Source organism: Phyllobates terribilis, unplaced genomic scaffold (assembly GCF_046119375.1).
Source record: "Phyllobates terribilis strain yellow unplaced genomic scaffold, ASM4611937v1 Scaffold_540__1_contigs__length_1147954, whole genome shotgun sequence".
Classification (NCBI taxonomy): domain Eukaryota; kingdom Metazoa; phylum Chordata; class Amphibia; order Anura; family Dendrobatidae; genus Phyllobates; species Phyllobates terribilis.
In genome coordinates, this window is record NW_027363300.1 from 543,724 (window position 1) to 564,293 (window position 20,570).

Here is a 20,570-nt window from a genome sequence, read left to right on the forward strand (position 1 = left end):
TGCCCTTGTTATCAACAGCAGCCTTTTAAACTCACCTGAGCTAACAGGTATGTGCGCTGGTTACTCTGCTGCGCTTAAAATTTCTTTTTTGGTTTGCTATAATGCCTTTTCTGAAACGTTGTCTCCTTCTGCTGGAACACTGACTTCTTTCATTTAATGCCTGCAGACTATAAAAGAGAACCCAACCCAAAAAGTTTGGTTGATTAGTCTGTGGCATTCTGTTAAACTGTTGCTTATGGCGGTCTCTGTGAGCTTCTCAGCGACATTCAGCCAGCCAGGTATCCTGCCTGCAGTAGATGGAATGTGGCAATGGAACGCTGGCTGCGCATGTCATAATAGGCTCTGAGCCTTTATATACCTGTGCACAGCAGCAGCCACCTTCAGTCTGCTGCTGGACAGCCAGCAGCAGCAGCAGCAGGAGAGGTATGTAATCAGGAGCCCTCCTGCTAAGGGTAGACAGCTGCTCGTTCCACCCCACCCCCCGCCTTAATTGGTTCTCCTCCCTTCCAACGGTGTTGAGGCGGGTGGGAACAGCAGGGGGTGAAGGTGCTGTGTTTAAAGAGGTGGAGTTATGCAGATCTAAAACGCGTGGATTGCAGCAGCAGCAAGCCGAAAAGTGCAGGCATGTAAGGGATCTAGAGGTTGACAACATGTCTTCTTAACGAGAGTCCAGGAGCTCATCTCCACAAATGGACTTTTCAGGATCCTTGGGTGGCTCCGTAGTTTGAAACCAATTCTGGTTATCGCTTCTCGGCCTTTTGGCTAAGATCAAGTGTAGTATCTGTTCTTATCAGTTTAATATCTGATACGTCCCGTATCTGGGGACCATATATTAAATGGATTTTTAGAACAGGGAGATGGAAAAAGAGCTTGCTCTGTCCACTCCACGCATTGACCTGGTATTGCAGTATCTCCAGGACCGGTGCACCCCTTCTTTAATGCAGTTTCTAAAATCAGAAAGAATTGAATTCAATGTTTTTTGTTCATTTTGCTTGTTTGTCGGATTTTGGGATGGACTCTTTGGCTTTGCTTTTCTTCTCCTCATTGGATTTTTCATGTTCAAAGTTGCAGAAGCCAGATTACAAGCTCATTTTGGTTCAACTTCAGCAACTGTGCATTGCATTGCCATGTAATGTGATGCAATGCTATCTTTCTAGCTCTCCCTTTTTACTTCCTTTTGGATAAACAGACATATTAGGCAAGCATTTTGGAGCTTTCACCTAAATAACTACAGGTGGTGAGATAAGCTGCACAATATAATTGACCTTTCAGTATATTGTTGCACACACACCATCTATTTAGCAAATGCCCTTGTTATCAACAGCAGCCTTTTAAACTCACCTGAGCTAACAGGTATGTGCGCTGGTTACTCTGCTGCGCTTAAAATTTCTTTTTTGGTTTGCTACAATGCCTTTTCTGAAACGTTGTCTCCTTCTGCTGGAACACTGACTTCTTTCATTTAATGCCTGCAGACTATAAAAGAGAACCCAACCCAAAAAGTTTGGTTGATTAGTCTGTGGCATTCTGTTAAACTGTTGCTTATGGCGGTCTCTGTGAGCTTCTCAGCGACATTCAGCCAGCCAGGTATCCTGCCTGCAGTAGATGGAATGTGGCAATGGAACGCTGGCTGCGCGTGTCATAATAGGCTCTGAGCCTTTATATACCTGTGCACAGCAGCAGCCACCTTCAGTCTGCTGCTGGACAGCCAGCAGCAGCAGCAGCAGGAGAGGTATGTAATCAGGAGCCCTCCTGCTAAGGGTAGACAGCTGCTCGTTCCACCCCACCCCCCGCCTTAATTGGTTCTCCTCCCTTCCAACGGTGTTGAGGCGGGTGGGAACAGCAGGGGGTGAAGGTGCTGTGTTTAAAGAGGTGGAGTTATGCAGATCTAAAACGCGTGGATTGCAGCAGCAGCAAGCCGAAAAGTGCAGGCATGTAAGGGATCTAGAGGTTGACAATATGTCTTCTTAACGGGAGTCCAGGAGCTCATCTCCACAAATGGACTTTTCAGGATCCTTGGGTGGCTCCGTAGTTTGAAACCAATTCTGGTTATCGCTTCTCGGCCTTTTGGCTAAGATCAGGTGCAGTGATCTACCAGTTGCTGCCTTGGCCTTGGCTAGGAGGTGCCCAGGGTACCCGGCTCCTTGGCCTGGGGGGATCGCTTTGTCTAACGGCAGGGCTTCACCCTCCTGCTGCTATTGGGGAGTCGGATTAGTCCCTGGGCAACGAGAGGCGATCATCGTGTCACCACACATAGCTGTGGGGGGCAGTTCTTTTGGAGGAAGAAGATGGAGTTGACGAGGAAGAGGAACTGTTTACGGTTCTATGTGAAGACGGAGTTAGAGGATTTTTCGTTGGAGGAGAATCAGATCTTGGATATTCTGTTCAAGTATGGGACGATCATTGAAGAGGACATTTTTTGTATGCAAGAAATCAAGTTTAAAAAGGTATTTGACGTAACACTGAAGTCTGAAGAAAAGTGTATTTGTCTTCTCAAGAATTGGGAAGGAAAAGAAATTGGAGTTAATGCTCTTTTTGCTGGAAGGCCGAAAAAGGTGGTTATCTGTATGGATGACCCCTTTGTAGAGATGGAGGAAGTGATGGAGTTTTTGAAGCCATGGAGTATTTTGGTAAAATTCCAGAAGGACTACTTAAATAAAGTGGGAGTCTGGAATGGGAAGAGAAGTTTCCTAGTTTGGGAAAATGGACAAAATGAACTAAGTTTAGGAAGGATTGTTATAAATGGTAAATGTGGATTCAGTTATGTGGAAAATGGTAAAAGAAGAATTGATAATGGGAAACCTGGATTTTGTTATGAGGAAGGTGGGAAAAAAGAGGAGAAAGGGAAAAAGATATTTGAAGAATCGTTTGAAGATTGTAAAGAGAAAGAAGACAAAGATATACAAGTAGTTGAAAATAAGAAGGAGTTTGTGGGAGAGAAGCAGGAATTCTCAGGAGTTGGGGACTCTATGTTTTGCAGACTGGAGAGAGTACCTAGAAGTAAAGACGTTAAGGAAAAAAGGAAGGTGGATGATAAGGGAAAAGAGAAAGTAATGCAGGATTGTGTTGATACCAGTGCTGAAGCTGAAGAAGATGAAAAGATTTTGCTGCAAGGTTTTGACTGGAAATTGTTGGACATGTCATGGAGGAAGAAGAAACGTGGAAGAAGAAAAATGTTGAGTTGATGTTTTTGTTGGAAGTTTTTTGTTGTTGATGTAAGGATATGTTATGTTATGTTTTATTTATTAATTATCATTAAATTTTCTTAAAAAAAACAAAAAGTTGAATTCGGATGATGAAGGCGTAGGCGACATTTTTTTGGTTATCCATGCAAATGGAATTTAATTTATGTCGCGTCTTCTGACGCATTCAATTAAAAAAATCTGTTCTTATCAGTTTAATATCTGATACGTCCCCTATCTGGGGACCATATATTAAATGGATTTTTAGAACAGGGAGATGGAAAAAGAGCTTGCTCTGTCCACTCCACGCATTGACCTGGTATTGCAGTATCTCCAGGACCGGTGCACCCCTTCTTTAATGCAGTTTCTAAAATCAGAAAGAATTGAATTCAATGTTTTTTGTTCATTTTGCTTGTTTGTCGGATTTTGGGATGGACTCTTTGGCTTTGCTTTTCTTCTCCTCATTGGATTTTTCATGTTCAAAGTTGCAGAAGCCAGATTACAAGCTCATTTTGGTTCAACTTCAGCAACTGTGCATTGCATTGCCATGTAATGTGATGCAATGCTATCTTTCTAGCTCTCCCTTTTTACTTCCTTTTGGATAAACAGACATATTAGGCAAGCATTTTGGAGCTTTCACCTAAATAACTACAGGTGGTGAGATAAGCTGCACAATATAATTGACCTTTCAGTATATTGTTGCACACACACCATCTATTTAGCAAATGCCCTTGTTATCAACAGCAGCCTTTTAAACTCACCTGAGCTAACAGGTATGTGCGCTGGTTACTCTGCTGCGCTTAAAATTTTTTTTTTGGTTTGCTACAATGCCTTTTCTGAAACGTTGTCTCCTTCTGCTGGAACACTGACTTCTTTCATTTAATGCCTGCAGACTATAAAAGAGAACCCAACCCATAAAGTTTGGTTGATTAGTCTGTGGCATTCTGTTAAACTGTTGCTTATGGCGGTCTCTGTGAGCTTCTCAGCGACATTCAGCCAGCCAGGTATCCTGCCTGCAGTAGATGGAATGTGGCAATGGAACGCTGGCTGCGCGTGTCATAATAGGCTCTGAGCCTTTATATACCTGTGCACAGCAGCAGCCACCTTCAGTCTGCTGCTGGACAGCCAGCAGCAGCAGCAGCAGGAGAGGTATGTAATCAGGAGCCCTCCTGCTAAGGGTAGACAGCTGCTCGTTCCACCCCACCCCCCGCCTTAATTGGTTCTCCTCCCTTCCAACGGTGTTGAGGCGGGTGGGAACAGCAGGGGGTGAAGGTGCTGTGTTTAAAGAGGTGGAGTTATGCAGATCTAAAACGCGTGGATTGCAGCAGCAGCAAGCCGAAAAGTGCAGGCATGTAAGGGATCTAGAGGTTGACAACATGTCTTCTTAACGGGAGTCCAGGAGCTCATCTCCACAAATGGACTTTTCAGGATCCTTGGGTGGCTCCGTAGTTTGAAACCAATTCTGGTTATCGCTTCTCGGCCTTTTGGCTAAGATCAAGTGTAGTATCTGTTCTTATCAGTTTAATATCTGATACGTCCCCTATCTGGGGACCATATATTAAATGGATTTTTAGAACAGGGAGATGGAAAAAGAGCTTGCTCTGTCCACTCCACGCATTGACCTGGTATTGCAGTATCTCCAGGACCGGTGCACCCCTTCTTTAATGCAGTTTCTAAAATCAGAAAGAATTGAATTCAATGTTTTTTGTTCATTTTGCTTGTTTGTCGGATTTTGGGATGGACTCTTTGGCTTTGCTTTTCTTCTCCTCATTGGATTTTTCATGTTCAAAGTTGCAGAAGCCAGATTACAAGCTCATTTTGGTTCAACTTCAGCAACTGTGCATTGCATTGCCATGTAATGTGATGCAATGCTATCTTTCTAGCTCTCCCTTTTTACTTCCTTTTGGATAAACAGACATATTAGGCAAGCATTTTGGAGCTTTCACCTAAATAACTACAGGTGGTGAGATAAGCTGCACAATATAATTGACCTTTCAGTATATTGTTGCACACACACCATCTATTTAGCAAATGCCCTTGTTATCAACAGCAGCCTTTTAAACTCACCTGAGCTAACAGGTATGTGCGCTGGTTACTCTGCTGCGCTTAAAATTTCTTTTTTGGTTTGCTATAATGCCTTTTCTGAAACGTTGTCTCCTTCTGCTGGAACACTGACTTCTTTCATTTAATGCCTGCAGACTATAAAAGAGAACCCAACCCAAAAAGTTTGGTTGATTAGTCTGTGGCATTCTGTTAAACTGTTGCTTATGGCGGTCTCTGTGAGCTTCTCAGCGACATTCAGCCAGCCAGGTATCCTGCCTGCAGTAGATGGAATGTGGCAATGGAACGCTGGCTGCGCATGTCATAATAGGCTCTGAGCCTTTATATACCTGTGCACAGCAGCAGCCACCTTCAGTCTGCTGCTGGACAGCCAGCAGCAGCAGCAGCAGGAGAGGTATGTAATCAGGAGCCCTCCTGCTAAGGGTAGACAGCTGCTCGTTCCACCCCACCCCCCGCCTTAATTGGTTCTCCTCCCTTCCAACGGTGTTGAGGCGGGTGGGAACAGCAGGGGGTGAAGGTGCTGTGTTTAAAGAGGTGGAGTTATGCAGATCTAAAACGCGTGGATTGCAGCAGCAGCAAGCCGAAAAGTGCAGGCATGTAAGGGATCTAGAGGTTGACAACATGTCTTCTTAACGAGAGTCCAGGAGCTCATCTCCACAAATGGACTTTTCAGGATCCTTGGGTGGCTCCGTAGTTTGAAACCAATTCTGGTTATCGCTTCTCGGCCTTTTGGCTAAGATCAAGTGTAGTATCTGTTCTTATCAGTTTAATATCTGATACGTCCCGTATCTGGGGACCATATATTAAATGGATTTTTAGAACAGGGAGATGGAAAAAGAGCTTGCTCTGTCCACTCCACGCATTGACCTGGTATTGCAGTATCTCCAGGACCGGTGCACCCCTTCTTTAATGCAGTTTCTAAAATCAGAAAGAATTGAATTCAATGTTTTTTGTTCATTTTGCTTGTTTGTCGGATTTTGGGATGGACTCTTTGGCTTTGCTTTTCTTCTCCTCATTGGATTTTTCATGTTCAAAGTTGCAGAAGCCAGATTACAAGCTCATTTTGGTTCAACTTCAGCAACTGTGCATTGCATTGCCATGTAATGTGATGCAATGCTATCTTTCTAGCTCTCCCTTTTTACTTCCTTTTGGATAAACAGACATATTAGGCAAGCATTTTGGAGCTTTCACCTAAATAACTACAGGTGGTGAGATAAGCTGCACAATATAATTGACCTTTCAGTATATTGTTGCACACACACCATCTATTTAGCAAATGCCCTTGTTATCAACAGCAGCCTTTTAAACTCACCTGAGCTAACAGGTATGTGCGCTGGTTACTCTGCTGCGCTTAAAATTTCTTTTTTGGTTTGCTACAATGCCTTTTCTGAAACGTTGTCTCCTTCTGCTGGAACACTGACTTCTTTCATTTAATGCCTGCAGACTATAAAAGAGAACCCAACCCAAAAAGTTTGGTTGATTAGTCTGTGGCATTCTGTTAAACTGTTGCTTATGGCGGTCTCTGTGAGCTTCTCAGCGACATTCAGCCAGCCAGGTATCCTGCCTGCAGTAGATGGAATGTGGCAATGGAACGCTGGCTGCGCGTGTCATAATAGGCTCTGAGCCTTTATATACCTGTGCACAGCAGCAGCCACCTTCAGTCTGCTGCTGGACAGCCAGCAGCAGCAGCAGCAGGAGAGGTATGTAATCAGGAGCCCTCCTGCTAAGGGTAGACAGCTGCTCGTTCCACCCCACCCCCCGCCTTAATTGGTTCTCCTCCCTTCCAACGGTGTTGAGGCGGGTGGGAACAGCAGGGGGTGAAGGTGCTGTGTTTAAAGAGGTGGAGTTATGCAGATCTAAAACGCGTGGATTGCAGCAGCAGCAAGCCGAAAAGTGCAGGCATGTAAGGGATCTAGAGGTTGACAATATGTCTTCTTAACGGGAGTCCAGGAGCTCATCTCCACAAATGGACTTTTCAGGATCCTTGGGTGGCTCCGTAGTTTGAAACCAATTCTGGTTATCGCTTCTCGGCCTTTTGGCTAAGATCAGGTGCAGTGATCTACCAGTTGCTGCCTTGGCCTTGGCTAGGAGGTGCCCAGGGTACCCGGCTCCTTGGCCTGGGGGGATCGCTTTGTCTAACGGCAGGGCTTCACCCTCCTGCTGCTATTGGGGAGTCGGATTAGTCCCTGGGCAACGAGAGGCGATCATCGTGTCACCACACATAGCTGTGGGGGGCAGTTCTTTTGGAGGAAGAAGATGGAGTTGACGAGGAAGAGGAACTGTTTACGGTTCTATGTGAAGACGGAGTTAGAGGATTTTTCGTTGGAGGAGAATCAGATCTTGGATATTCTGTTCAAGTATGGGACGATCATTGAAGAGGACATTTTTTGTATGCAAGAAATCAAGTTTAAAAAGGTATTTGACGTAACACTGAAGTCTGAAGAAAAGTGTATTTGTCTTCTCAAGAATTGGGAAGGAAAAGAAATTGGAGTTAATGCTCTTTTTGCTGGAAGGCCGAAAAAGGTGGTTATCTGTATGGATGACCCCTTTGTAGAGATGGAGGAAGTGATGGAGTTTTTGAAGCCATGGAGTATTTTGGTAAAATTCCAGAAGGACTACTTAAATAAAGTGGGAGTCTGGAATGGGAAGAGAAGTTTCCTAGTTTGGGAAAATGGACAAAATGAACTAAGTTTAGGAAGGATTGTTATAAATGGTAAATGTGGATTCAGTTATGTGGAAAATGGTAAAAGAAGAATTGATAATGGGAAACCTGGATTTTGTTATGAGGAAGGTGGGAAAAAAGAGGAGAAAGGGAAAAAGATATTTGAAGAATCGTTTGAAGATTGTAAAGAGAAAGAAGACAAAGATATACAAGTAGTTGAAAATAAGAAGGAGTTTGTGGGAGAGAAGCAGGAATTCTCAGGAGTTGGGGACTCTATGTTTTGCAGACTGGAGAGAGTACCTAGAAGTAAAGACGTTAAGGAAAAAAGGAAGGTGGATGATAAGGGAAAAGAGAAAGTAATGCAGGATTGTGTTGATACCAGTGCTGAAGCTGAAGAAGATGAAAAGATTTTGCTGCAAGGTTTTGACTGGAAATTGTTGGACATGTCATGGAGGAAGAAGAAACGTGGAAGAAGAAAAATGTTGAGTTGATGTTTTTGTTGGAAGTTTTTTGTTGTTGATGTAAGGATATGTTATGTTATGTTTTATTTATTAATTATCATTAAATTTTCTTAAAAAAAACAAAAAGTTGAATTCGGATGATGAAGGCGTAGGCGACATTTTTTTGGTTATCCATGCAAATGGAATTTAATTTATGTCGCGTCTTCTGACGCATTCAATTAAAAAAATCTGTTCTTATCAGTTTAATATCTGATACGTCCCCTATCTGGGGACCATATATTAAATGGATTTTTAGAACAGGGAGATGGAAAAAGAGCTTGCTCTGTCCACTCCACGCATTGACCTGGTATTGCAGTATCTCCAGGACCGGTGCACCCCTTCTTTAATGCAGTTTCTAAAATCAGAAAGAATTGAATTCAATGTTTTTTGTTCATTTTGCTTGTTTGTCGGATTTTGGGATGGACTCTTTGGCTTTGCTTTTCTTCTCCTCATTGGATTTTTCATGTTCAAAGTTGCAGAAGCCAGATTACAAGCTCATTTTGGTTCAACTTCAGCAACTGTGCATTGCATTGCCATGTAATGTGATGCAATGCTATCTTTCTAGCTCTCCCTTTTTACTTCCTTTTGGATAAACAGACATATTAGGCAAGCATTTTGGAGCTTTCACCTAAATAACTACAGGTGGTGAGATAAGCTGCACAATATAATTGACCTTTCAGTATATTGTTGCACACACACCATCTATTTAGCAAATGCCCTTGTTATCAACAGCAGCCTTTTAAACTCACCTGAGCTAACAGGTATGTGCGCTGGTTACTCTGCTGCGCTTAAAATTTCTTTTTTGGTTTGCTACAATGCCTTTTCTGAAACGTTGTCTCCTTCTGCTGGAACACTGACTTCTTTCATTTAATGCCTGCAGACTATAAAAGAGAACCCAACCCAAAAAGTTTGGTTGATTAGTCTGTGGCATTCTGTTAAACTGTTGCTTATGGCGGTCTCTGTGAGCTTCTCAGCGACATTCAGCCAGTCAGGTATCCTGCCTGCAGTAGATGGAATGTGGCAATGGAACGCTGGCTGCGCGTGTCATAATAGGCTCTGAGCCTTTATATACCTGTGCACAGCAGCAGCCACCTTCAGTCTGCTGCTGGACAGCCAGCAGCAGCAGCAGCAGGAGAGGTATGTAATCAGGAGCCCTCCTGCTAAGGGTAGACAGCTGCTCGTTCCACCCCACCCCCCGCCTTAATTGGTTCTCCTCCCTTCCAACGGTGTTGAGGCGGGTGGGAACAGCAGGGGGTGAAGGTGCTGTGTTTAAAGAGGTGGAGTTATGCAGATCTAAAACGCGTGGATTGCAGCAGCAGCAAGCCGAAAAGTGCAGGCATGTAAGGGATCTAGAGGTTGACAACATGTCTTCTTAACGGGAGTCCAGGAGCTCATCTCCACAAATGGACTTTTCAGGATCCTTGGGTGGCTCCGTAGTTTGAAACCAATTCTGGTTATCGCTTCTCGGCCTTTTGGCTAAGATCAAGTGTAGTATCTGTTCTTATCAGTTTAATATCTGATACGTCCCCTATCTGGGGACCATATATTAAATGGATTTTTAGAACAGGGAGATGGAAAAAGAGCTTGCTCTGTCCACTCCACGCATTGACCTGGTATTGCAGTATCTCCAGGACCGGTGCACCCCTTCTTTAATGCAGTTTCTAAAATCAGAAAGAATTAAATTCAATGTTTTTTGTTCATTTTGCTTGTTTGTCGGATTTTGGGATGGACTCTTTGGCTTTGCTTTTCTTCTCCTCATTGGATTTTTCATGTTCAAAGTTGCAGAAGCCAGATTACAAGCTCATTTTGGTTCAACTTCAGCAACTGTGCATTGCATTGCCATGTAATGTGATGCAATGCTATCTTTCTAGCTCTCCCTTTTTACTTCCTTTTGGATAAACAGACATATTAGGCAAGCATTTTGGAGCTTTCACCTAAATAACTACAGGTGGTGAGATAAGCTGCACAATATAATTGACCTTTCAGTATATTGTTGCACACACACCATCTATTTAGCAAATGCCCTTGTTATCAACAGCAGCCTTTTAAACTCACCTGAGCTAACAGGTATGTGCGCTGGTTACTCTGCTGCGCTTAAAATTTCTTTTTTGGTTTGCTACAATGCCTTTTCTGAAACGTTGTCTCCTTCTGCTGGAACACTGACTTCTTTCATTTAATGCCTGCAGACTATAAAAGAGAACCCAACCCAAAAAGTTTGGTTGATTAGTCTGTGGCATTCTGTTAAACTGTTGCTTATGGCGGTCTCTGTGAGCTTCTCAGCGACATTCAGCCAGCCAGGTATCCTGCCTGCAGTAGATGGAATGTGGCAATGGAACGCTGGCTGCGCGTGTCATAATAGGCTCTGAGCCTTTATATACCTGTGCACAGCAGCAGCCACCTTCAGTCTGCTGCTGGACAGCCAGCAGCAGCAGCAGCAGGAGAGGTATGTAATCAGGAGCCCTCCTGCTAAGGGTAGACAGCTGCTCGTTCCACCCCACCCCCCGCCTTAATTGGTTCTCCTCCCTTCCAACGGTGTTGAGGCGGGTGGGAACAGGAGGGGGTGAAGGTGCTGTGTTTAAAGAGGTGGAGTTATGCAGATCTAAAACGCGTGGATTGCAGCAGCAGCAAGCCAAAAAGTGCAGGCATGTAAGGGATCTAGAGGTTGACAACATGTCTTCTTAACGGGAGTCCAGGAGCTCATCTCCACAAATGGACTTTTCAGGATCCTTGGGTGGCTCCGTAGTTTGAAACCAATTCTGGTTATCGCTTCTCGGCCTTTTGGCTAAGATCAAGTGTAGTATCTGTTCTTATCAGTTTAATATCTGATACGTCCCCTATCTGGGGACCATATATTAAATGGATTTTTAGAACAGGGAGATGGAAAAAGAGCTTGCTCTGTCCACTCCACGCATTGACCTGGTATTGCAGTATCTCCAGGACCGGTGCACCCCTTCTTTAATGCAGTTTCTAAAATCAGAAAGAATTGAATTCAATGTTTTTTGTTCATTTTGCTTGTTTGTCGGATTTTGGGATGGACTCTTTGGCTTTGCTTTTCTTCTCCTCATTGGATTTTTCATGTTCAAAGTTGCAGAAGCCAGATTACAAGCTCATTTTGGTTCAACTTCAGCAACTGTGCATTGCATTGCCATGTAATGTGATGCAATGCTATCTTTCTAGCTCTCCCTTTTTACTTCCTTTTGGATAAACAGACATATTAGGCAAGCATTTTGGAGCTTTCACCTAAATAACTACAGGTGGTGAGATAAGCTGCACAATATAATTGACCTTTCAGTATATTGTTGCACACACACCATCTATTTAGCAAATGCCCTTGTTATCAACAGCAGCCTTTTAAACTCACCTGAGCTAACAGGTATGTGCGCTGGTTACTCTGCTGCGCTTAAAATTTCTTTTTTGGTTTGCTACAATGCCTTTTCTGAAACGTTGTCTCCTTCTGCTGGAACACTGACTTCTTTCATTTAATGCCTGCAGACTATAAAAGAGAACCCAACCCAAAAAGTTTGGTTGATTAGTCTGTGGCATTCTGTTAAACTGTTGCTTATGGCGGTCTCTGTGAGCTTCTCAGCGACATTCAGCCAGCCAGGTATCCTGCCTGCAGTAGATGGAATGTGGCAATGGAACGCTGGCTGCGCGTGTCATAATAGGCTCTGAGCCTTTATATACCTGTGCACAGCAGCAGCCACCTTCAGTCTGCTGCTGGACAGCCAGCAGCAGCAGCAGCAGGAGAGGTATGTAATCAGGAGCCCTCCTGCTAAGGGTAGACAGCTGCTCGTTCCACCCCACCCCCCGCCTTAATTGGTTCTCCTCCCTTCCAACGGTGTTGAGGCGGGTGGGAACAGCAGGGGGTGAAGGTGCTGTGTTTAAAGAGGTGGAGTTATGCAGATCTAAAACGCGTGGATTGCAGCAGCAGCAAGCCGAAAAGTGCAGGCATGTAAGGGATCTAGAGGTTGACAACATGTCTTCTTAACGGGAGTCGAGGAGCTCATCTCCACAAATGGACTTTTCAGGATCCTTGGGTGGCTCCGTAGTTTGAAACCAATTCTGGTTATCGCTTCTCGGCCTTTTGGCTAAGATCAAGTGTAGTATCTGTTCTTATCAGTTTAATATCTGATACGTCCCCTATCTGGGGACCATATATTAAATGGATTTTTAGAACAGGGAGATGGAAAAAGAGCTTGCTCTGTCCACTCCACGCATTGACCTGGTATTGCAGTATCTCCAGGACCGGTGCACCCCTTCTTTAATGCAGTTTCTAAAATCAGAAAGAATTGAATTCAATGTTTTTTGTTCATTTTGCTTGTTTGTCGGATTTTGGGATGGACTCTTTGGCTTTGCTTTTCTTCTCCTCATTGGATTTTTCATGTTCAAAGTTGCAGAAGCCAGATTACAAGCTCATTTTGGTTCAACTTCAGCAACTGTGCATTGCATTGCCATGTAATGTGATGCAATGCTATCTTTCTAGCTCTCCCTTTTTACTTCCTTTTGGATAAACAGACATATTAGGCAAGCATTTTGGAGCTTTCACCTAAATAACTACAGGTGGTGAGATAAGCTGCACAATATAATTGACCTTTCAGTATATTGTTGCACACACACCATCTATTTAGCAAATGCCCTTGTTATCAACAGCAGCCTTTTAAACTCACCTGAGCTAACAGGTATGTGCGCTGGTTACTCTGCTGCGCTTAAAATTTCTTTTTTGGTTTGCTACAATGCCTTTTCTGAAACGTTGTCTCCTTCTGCTGGAACACTGACTTCTTTCATTTAATGCCTGCAGACTATAAAAGAGAACCCAACCCAAAAAGTTTGGTTGATTAGTCTGTGGCATTCTGTTAAACTGTTGCTTATGGCGGTCTCTGTGAGCTTCTCAGCGACATTCAGCCAGCCAGGTATCCTGCCTGCAGTAGATGGAATGTGGCAATGGAACGCTGGCTGCGCGTGTCATAATAGGCTCTGAGCCTTTATATACCTGTGCACAGCAGCAGGCACCTTCAGTCTGCTGCTGGACAGCCAGCAGCAGCAGCAGCAGGAGAGGTATGTAATCAGGAGCCCTCCTGCTAAGGGTAGACAGCTGCTCGTTGCACCCCACCCCCCGCCTTAATTGGTTCTCCTCCCTTCCAACGGTGTTGAGGCGGGTGGGAACAGCAGGGGGTGAAGGTGCTGTGTTTAAAGAGGTGGAGTTATGCAGATCTAAAACGCGTGGATTGCAGCAGCAGCAAGCCGAAAAGTGCAGGCATGTAAGGGATCTAGAGGTTGACAACATGTCTTCTTAACGGGAGTCCAGGAGCTCATCTCCACAAATGGACTTTTCAGGATCCTTGGGTGGCTCCGTAGTTTGAAACCAATTCTGGTTATCGCTTCTCGGCCTTTTGGCTAAGATCAAGTGTAGTATCTGTTCTTATCAGTTTAATATCTGATACGTCCCCTATCTGGGGACCATATATTAAATGGATTTTTAGAACAGGGAGATGGAAAAAGAGCTTGCTCTGTCCACTCCACGCATTGACCTGGTATTGCAGTATCTCCAGGACCGGTGCACCCCTTCTTTAATGCAGTTTCTAAAATCAGAAAGAATTGAATTCAATGTTTTTTGTTCATTTTGCTTGTTTGTCGGATTTTGGGATGGACTCTTTGGCTTTGCTTTTCTTCTCCTCATTGGATTTTTCATGTTCAAAGTTGCAGAAGCCAGATTACAAGCTCATTTTGGTTCAACTTCAGCAACTGTGCATTGCATTGCCATGTAATGTGATGCAATGCTATCTTTCTAGCTCTCCCTTTTTACTTCCTTTTGGATAAACAGACATATTAGGCAAGCATTTTGGAGCTTTCACCTAAATAACTACAGGTGGTGAGATAAGCTGCACAATATAATTGACCTTTCAGTATATTGTTGCACACACACCATCTATTTAGCAAATGCCCTTGTTATCAACAGCAGCCTTTTAAACTCACCTGAGCTAACAGGTATGTGCGCTGGTTACTCTGCTGCGCTTAAAATTTCTTTTTTGGTTTGCTACAATGCCTTTTCTGAAACGTTGTCTCCTTCTGCTGGAACACTGACTTCTTTCATTTAATGCCTGTAGACTATAAAAGAGAACCCAACCCAAAAAGTTTGGTTGATTAGTCTGTGGCATTCTGTTAAACTGTTGCTTATGGCGGTCTCTGTGAGCTTCTCAGCGACATTCAGCCAGCCAGGTATCCTGCCTGCAGTAGATGGAATGTGGCAATGGAACGCTGGCTGCGCGTGTCATAATAGGCTCTGAGCCTTTATATACCTGTGCACAGCAGCAGCCACCTTCAGTCTGCTGCTGGACAGCCAGCAGCAGCAGCAGCAGGAGAGGTATGTAATCAGGAGCCCTCCTGCTAAGGGTAGACAGCTGCTCGTTCCACCCCACCCCCCGCCTTAATTGGTTCTCCTCCCTTCCAACGGTGTTGAGGCGGGTGGGAACAGCAGGGGGTGAAGGTGCTGTGTTTAAAGAGGTGGAGTTATGCAGATCTAAAACGCGTGGATTGCAGCAGCAGCAAGCCGAAAAGTGCAGGCATGTAAGGGATCTAGAGGTTGACAACATGTCTTCTTAACGGGAGTCCAGGAGCTCATCTCCACAAATGGACTTTTCAGGATCCTTGGGTGGCTCCGTAGTTTGAAACCAATTCTGGTTATCGCTTCTCGGCCTTTTGGCTAAGATCAAGTGTAGTATCTGTTCTTATCAGTTTAATATCTGATACGTCCCCTATCTGGGGACCATATATTAAATGGATTTTTAGAACAGGGAGATGGAAAAAGAGCTTGCTCTGTCCACTCCACGCATTGACCTGGTATTGCAGTATCTCCAGGATCGGTGCACCCCTTCTTTAATGCAGTTTCTAAAATCAGAAAGAATTGAATTCAATGTTTTTTGTTCATTTTGCTTGTTTGTCGGATTTTGGGATGGACTCTTTGGCTTTGCTTTTCTTCTCCTCATTGGATTTTTCATGTTCAAAGTTGCAGAAGCCAGATTACAAGCTCATTTTGGTTCAACTTCAGCAACTGTGCATTGCATTGCCATGTAATGTGATGCAATGCTATTGTAGCACCCTGAGGATTCGGCTGCTACAGGGGTATTGCACCTCAACCCAGAGGTGTGATATTCCATTCCCGGGTAAGGATGGAGTATGGAACTGAGCTCGGTAGGCTGCATGCACTACACACATCCCATTTCCGGGGAACAGGCCGACGGTACTCCCACTTAGAAATGTGCAGGTACGACCGAGTCTGTTCCTGGCTGGAGTGGGAGGGGAGTGGTACATCCCATGTAGTGTAGGGGCAGATAGGGGGAGCAGCCTGGGTAAAGATAGGAGCTCATTGGGTGCTGGTCACCTGAGCTCACACATAGAGGGTGTATATAAGGTGGGCACCAAGAAAGAACAGGGTCAGATGCAGAGAACAAGTCAGTTGGAGACAGCAAGACAGCTGCAGAGGAGCAGACAGCAAGCAGAGAGGAAGTCAGCCTGCAGCAAGGGAGAAAAGAGAGAGACCCAGAGGAACAGAAGAGAGGACTCTAAGATCCCAACTAAAATCCCCGGGTGAAGAGTCGGCATCAGGGTACCGGAACCCAAGCTGGTGGGGGTAAAAACATTCCCCAGCCAGAGACCGGAGACCGTGGGCAGCGTTTGCCACGGTCACCCACCACATCCACCCCGAAGGCACACCACATGAAGGGTCAGGGAACCCAGGGCCAAGGGTGTCCCAACAGAAGGCCCGAGGGAGCTGGACCTAGGTGGATCACTGGTGGGGACGGCCAGAGAACGGGACAGAAGGAGAGCTCAGGGCCACGCTCCGGACTTGTTTGGGGGTTGGCTGGATCCAGGACCTGGTGGACGCAGCACGGCTCGGGTGGTCACTCGAAGCTGGAGTGACCAGTACAACATCTGCAGTAAGTAAACACCCTTAACTGCACAACCCGACTCTGTCTTCACTGCCGTCTGCACTGCACCACCACAACCCTCATCCTCTGCACCTGTCCCCTCTGAGGCTATACCCCTCCCGTTGGGGGTTATACCATCACAAGCTGCACCTACACCATCAGCCTCAGCGGACCCTGCTGCAGCGGCGGCCATAGTGACCGCAATACAACGGGTGGCGTAGTCGACATTAAGAACTTATTAACATCTGTAGGACTGCCACATACAACTGAATTTGACACCCTGGGCACGGACCGGGTCATAGCCACTCGGAGACTACAACCCCCATCTGATCCGGCTCCGGATATTCCCATAAAGAATATGGCCCAGGGGGCGCGTCACTATCTTTCTAGCTCTCCCTTTTTACTTCCTTTTGGATAAACAGACATATTAGGCAAGCATTTTGGAGCTTTCACCTAAATAACTACAGGTGGTGAGATAAGCTGCACAATATAATTGACCTTTCAGTATATTGTTGCACACACACCATCTATTTAGCAAATGCCCTTGTTATCAACAGCAGCCTTTTAAACTCACCTGAGCTAACAGGTATGTGCGCTGGTTACTCTGCTGCGCTTAAAATTTCTTTTTTGGTTTGCTACAATGCCTTTTCTGAAACGTTGTCTCCTTCTGCTGGAACACTGACTTCTTTCATTTAATGCCTGCAGACTATAAAAGAGAACCCAACCCAAAAAGTTTGGTTGATTAGTCTGTGGCATTCTGTTAAACTGTTGCTTATGGCGGTCTCTGTGAGCTTCTCAGCGACATTCAGCCAGCCAGGTATCCTGCCTGCAGTAGATGGAATGTGGCAATGGAACGCTGGCTGCGCGTGTCATAATAGGCTCTGAGCCTTTATATACCTGTGCACAGCAGCAGCCACCTTCAGTCTGCTGCTGGACAGCCAGCAGCAGCAGCAGCAGCAGGAGAGGTATGTAATCAGGAGCCCTCCTGCTAAGGGTAGACAGCTGCTCGTTCCACCCCACCCCCCGCCTTAATTGGTTCTCCTCCCTTCCAACGGTGTTGAGGTGGGTGGGAACAGCAGGGGGTGAAGGTGCTGTGTTTAAAGAGTTGGAGTTATGCAGATCTAAAACGCGTGGATTGCAGCAGCAGCAAGCCGAAAAGTGCAGGCATGTAAGGGATCTAGAGGTTGACAACATGTCTTCTTAACGGGAGTCCAGGAGCTCATCTCCACAAATGGACTTTTCAGGATCCTTGGGTGGCTCCGTAGTTTGAAACCAATTCTGGTTATCGCTTCTCGGCCTTTTGGCTAAGATCAAGTGTAGTATCTGTTCTTATCAGTTTAATATCTGATACGTCCCCTATCTGGGGACCATATATTAAATGGATTTTTAGAACAGGGAGATGGAAAAAGAGCTTGCTCTGTCCACTCCACGCATTGACCTGGTATTGCAGTATCTCCAGGACCGGTGCACCCCTTCTTTAATGCAGTTTCTAAAATCAGAAAGAATTGAATTCAATGTTTTTTGTTCATTTTGCTTGTTTGTCGGATTTTGGGATGGACTCTTTGGCTTTGCTTTTCTTCTCCTCATTGGATTTTTCATGTTCAAAGTTGCAGAAGCCAGATTACAAGCTCATTTTGGTTCAACTTCAGCAACTGTGCATTGCATTGCCATGTAATGTGATGCAATGCTATCTTTCTAGCTCTCCCTTTTTACTTCCTTTTGGATAAACAGACATATTAGGCAAGCATTTTGGAGCTTTCACCTAAATAACTACAGGTGGTGAGATAAGCTGCACAATATAATTGACCTTTCAGTATATTGTTGCACACACACCATCTATTTAGCAAATGCCCTTGTTATCAACAGCAGCCTTTTAAACTCACCTGAGCTAACAGGTATGTGCGCTGGTTACTCTGCTGCGCTTAAAATTTCTTTTTTGGTTTGCTACAATGCCTTTTCTGAAACGTTGTCTCCTTCTGCTGGAACACTGACTTCTTTCATTTAATGCCTGCAGACTATAAAAGAGAACCCAACCCAAAAAGTTTGGTTGATTAGTCTGTGGCATTCTGTTAAACTGTTGCTTATGGCGGTCTCTGTGAGCTTCTCAGCGACATTCAGCCAGCCAGGTATCCTGCCTGCAGTAGATGGAATGTGGCAATGGAACGCTGGCTGCGCGTGTCATAATAGGCTCTGAGCCTTTATATACCTGTGCACAGCAGCAGCCACCTTCAGTCTGCTGCTGGACAGCCAGCAGCAGCAGCAGCAGGAGAGGTATGTAATCAGGAGCCCTCCTGCTAAGGGTAGACAGCTGCTCGTTCCACCCCACCCCCCGCCTTAATTGGTTCTCCTCCCTTCCAACGGTGTTGAGGCGGGTGGGAACAGCAGGGGGTGAAGGTGCTGTGTTTAAAGAGGTGGAGTTATGCAGATCTAAAACGCGTGGATTGCAGCAGCAGCAAGCCGAAAAGTGCAGGCATGTAAGGGATCTAGAGGTTGACAACATGTCTTCTTAACGGGAGTCCAGGAGCTCATCTCCACAAATGGACTTTTCAGGATCCTTGGGTGGCTCCGTAGTTTGAAACCAATTCTGGTTATCGCTTCTCGGCCTTTTGGCTAAGATCAAGTGTAGTATCTGTTCTTATCAGTTTAATATCTGATACGTCCCCTATCTGGGGACCATATATTAAATGGATTTTTAGAACAGGGAGATGGAAAAAGAGCTTGCTCTGTCCACTCCACGCATTGACCTGGTATTGCAGTATCTCCAGGACCGGTGCACCCCTTCTTTAATGCAGTTTCTAAAATCAGAAAGAATTAAATTCAATGTTTTTTGTTCATTTTGCTTGTTTGTCGGATTTTGGGATGGACTCTTTGGCTTTGCTTTTCTTCTCCTCATTGGATTTTTCATGTTCAAAGTTGCAGAAGCCAGATTACAAGCTCATTTTGGTTCAACTTCAGCAACTGTGCATTGCATTGCCATGTAATGTGATGCAATGCTATCTTTCTAGCTCTCCCTTTTTACTTCCTTTTGGATAAACAGACATATTAGGCAAGCATTTTGGAGCTTTCACCTAAATAACTACAGGTGGTGAGATAAGCTGCACAATATAATTGACCTTTCAGTATATTGTTGCACACACACCATCTATTTAGCAAATGCCCTTGTTATCAACAGCAGCCTTTTAAACTCACCTGAGCTAACAGGTATGTGCGCTGGTTACTCTGCTGCGCTTAAAATTTCTTTTTTGGTTTGCTACAATGCCTTTTCTGAAACGTTGTCTCCTTCTGCTGGAACACTGACTTCTTTCATTTAATGCCTGCAGACTATAAAAGAGAACCCAACCCAAAAAGTTTGGTTGATTAGTCTGTGGCATTCTGTTAAACTGTTGCTTATGGCGGTCTCTGTGAGCTTCTCAGCGACATTCAGCCAGCCAGGTATCCTGCCTGCAGTAGATGGAATGTGGCAATGGAACGCTGGCTGCGCGTGTCATAATAGGCTCTGAGCCTTTATATACCTGTGCACAGCAGCAGCCACCTTCAGTCTGCTGCTGGACAGCCAGCAGCAGCAGCAGCAGGAGAGGTATGTAATCAGGAGCCCTCCTGCTAAGGGTAGACAGCTGCTCGTTCCACCCCACCCCCCGCCTTAATTGGTTCTCCTCCCTTCCAACGGTGTTGAGGCGGGTGGGAACAGCAGGGGGTGAAGGTGCTGTGTTTAAAGAGGTGGAGTTATGCAGATCTAAAACGCGTGGATTGCAGCAGCAGCAAGCCGAAAAGTGCAGGCATGTAAGGGATCTAGAGGTTGACAACATGTCTTCTTAACGGGAGTCCAGGAGCTCATCTCCACAAATGGACTTTTCAGGATCCTTGGGTGGCTCCGTAGTTTGAAACCAATTCTGGTTATCGCTTCTCGGCCTTTTGGCTAAGATCAAGTGTAGTATCTGTTCTTATCAGTTTAATATCTGATACGTCCCCTATCTGGGGACCATATATTAAATGGATTTTTAGAACAGGGAGATGGAAAAAGAGCTTGCTCTGTCCACTCCACGCATTGACCTGGTATTGCAGTATCTCCAGGACCGGTGCACCCCTTCTTTAATGCAGTTTCTAAAATCAGAAAGAATTGAATTCAATGCTTTTTGTTCATTTTGCTTGTTTGTCGGATTTTGGGATGGACTCTTTGGCTTTGCTTTTCTTCTCCTCATTGGATTTTTCATGTTAAAAGTTGCAGAAGCCAGATGACAAGCTC

General features: G+C 45.0%; 13 non-coding genes across 13 annotated transcripts; all 13 read left to right on the forward strand.

Moving 5' to 3' along the window:
• The first annotated feature begins 742 nt into the window (after window positions 1-742).
• On the forward strand, window positions 743-933 carry LOC141232440 (U2 spliceosomal RNA). Its single transcript, XR_012298690.1, has one exon. It is a non-coding gene; the product is annotated as a U2 spliceosomal RNA (small nuclear RNA).
• A 2,412-nt stretch (window positions 934-3,345) lies between these two features.
• Window positions 3,346-3,532, forward strand: LOC141232475 (U2 spliceosomal RNA). Its single transcript, XR_012298725.1, has one exon. It is a non-coding gene; the product is annotated as a U2 spliceosomal RNA (small nuclear RNA).
• A 1,115-nt stretch (window positions 3,533-4,647) lies between these two features.
• LOC141232771 (U2 spliceosomal RNA) lies at window positions 4,648-4,838 on the forward strand. Its single transcript, XR_012298951.1, has one exon. It is a non-coding gene; the product is annotated as a U2 spliceosomal RNA (small nuclear RNA).
• Window positions 4,839-5,953: 1,115 nt separating this feature from the next.
• Window positions 5,954-6,144, forward strand: LOC141232442 (U2 spliceosomal RNA). The gene has a single exon (XR_012298692.1). It is a non-coding gene; the product is annotated as a U2 spliceosomal RNA (small nuclear RNA).
• A 2,412-nt stretch (window positions 6,145-8,556) lies between these two features.
• Window positions 8,557-8,743, forward strand: LOC141232476 (U2 spliceosomal RNA). Its single transcript, XR_012298726.1, has one exon. It is a non-coding gene; the product is annotated as a U2 spliceosomal RNA (small nuclear RNA).
• A 1,115-nt stretch (window positions 8,744-9,858) lies between these two features.
• Window positions 9,859-10,049, forward strand: LOC141232772 (U2 spliceosomal RNA). The gene has a single exon (XR_012298952.1). It is a non-coding gene; the product is annotated as a U2 spliceosomal RNA (small nuclear RNA).
• Window positions 10,050-11,164: 1,115 nt separating this feature from the next.
• On the forward strand, window positions 11,165-11,355 carry LOC141232773 (U2 spliceosomal RNA). The gene has a single exon (XR_012298953.1). It is a non-coding gene; the product is annotated as a U2 spliceosomal RNA (small nuclear RNA).
• A 1,115-nt stretch (window positions 11,356-12,470) lies between these two features.
• LOC141232774 (U2 spliceosomal RNA) lies at window positions 12,471-12,661 on the forward strand. Its single transcript, XR_012298954.1, has one exon. It is a non-coding gene; the product is annotated as a U2 spliceosomal RNA (small nuclear RNA).
• A 1,115-nt stretch (window positions 12,662-13,776) lies between these two features.
• On the forward strand, window positions 13,777-13,967 carry LOC141232776 (U2 spliceosomal RNA). The gene has a single exon (XR_012298956.1). It is a non-coding gene; the product is annotated as a U2 spliceosomal RNA (small nuclear RNA).
• A 1,115-nt stretch (window positions 13,968-15,082) lies between these two features.
• On the forward strand, window positions 15,083-15,273 carry LOC141233050 (U2 spliceosomal RNA). Its single transcript, XR_012299216.1, has one exon. It is a non-coding gene; the product is annotated as a U2 spliceosomal RNA (small nuclear RNA).
• Window positions 15,274-17,611: 2,338 nt separating this feature from the next.
• Window positions 17,612-17,802, forward strand: LOC141232777 (U2 spliceosomal RNA). Its single transcript, XR_012298957.1, has one exon. It is a non-coding gene; the product is annotated as a U2 spliceosomal RNA (small nuclear RNA).
• A 1,115-nt stretch (window positions 17,803-18,917) lies between these two features.
• LOC141232778 (U2 spliceosomal RNA) lies at window positions 18,918-19,108 on the forward strand. Its single transcript, XR_012298958.1, has one exon. It is a non-coding gene; the product is annotated as a U2 spliceosomal RNA (small nuclear RNA).
• A 1,115-nt stretch (window positions 19,109-20,223) lies between these two features.
• LOC141232780 (U2 spliceosomal RNA) lies at window positions 20,224-20,414 on the forward strand. The gene has a single exon (XR_012298959.1). It is a non-coding gene; the product is annotated as a U2 spliceosomal RNA (small nuclear RNA).
• Window positions 20,415-20,570: the final 156 nt, after the last annotated feature.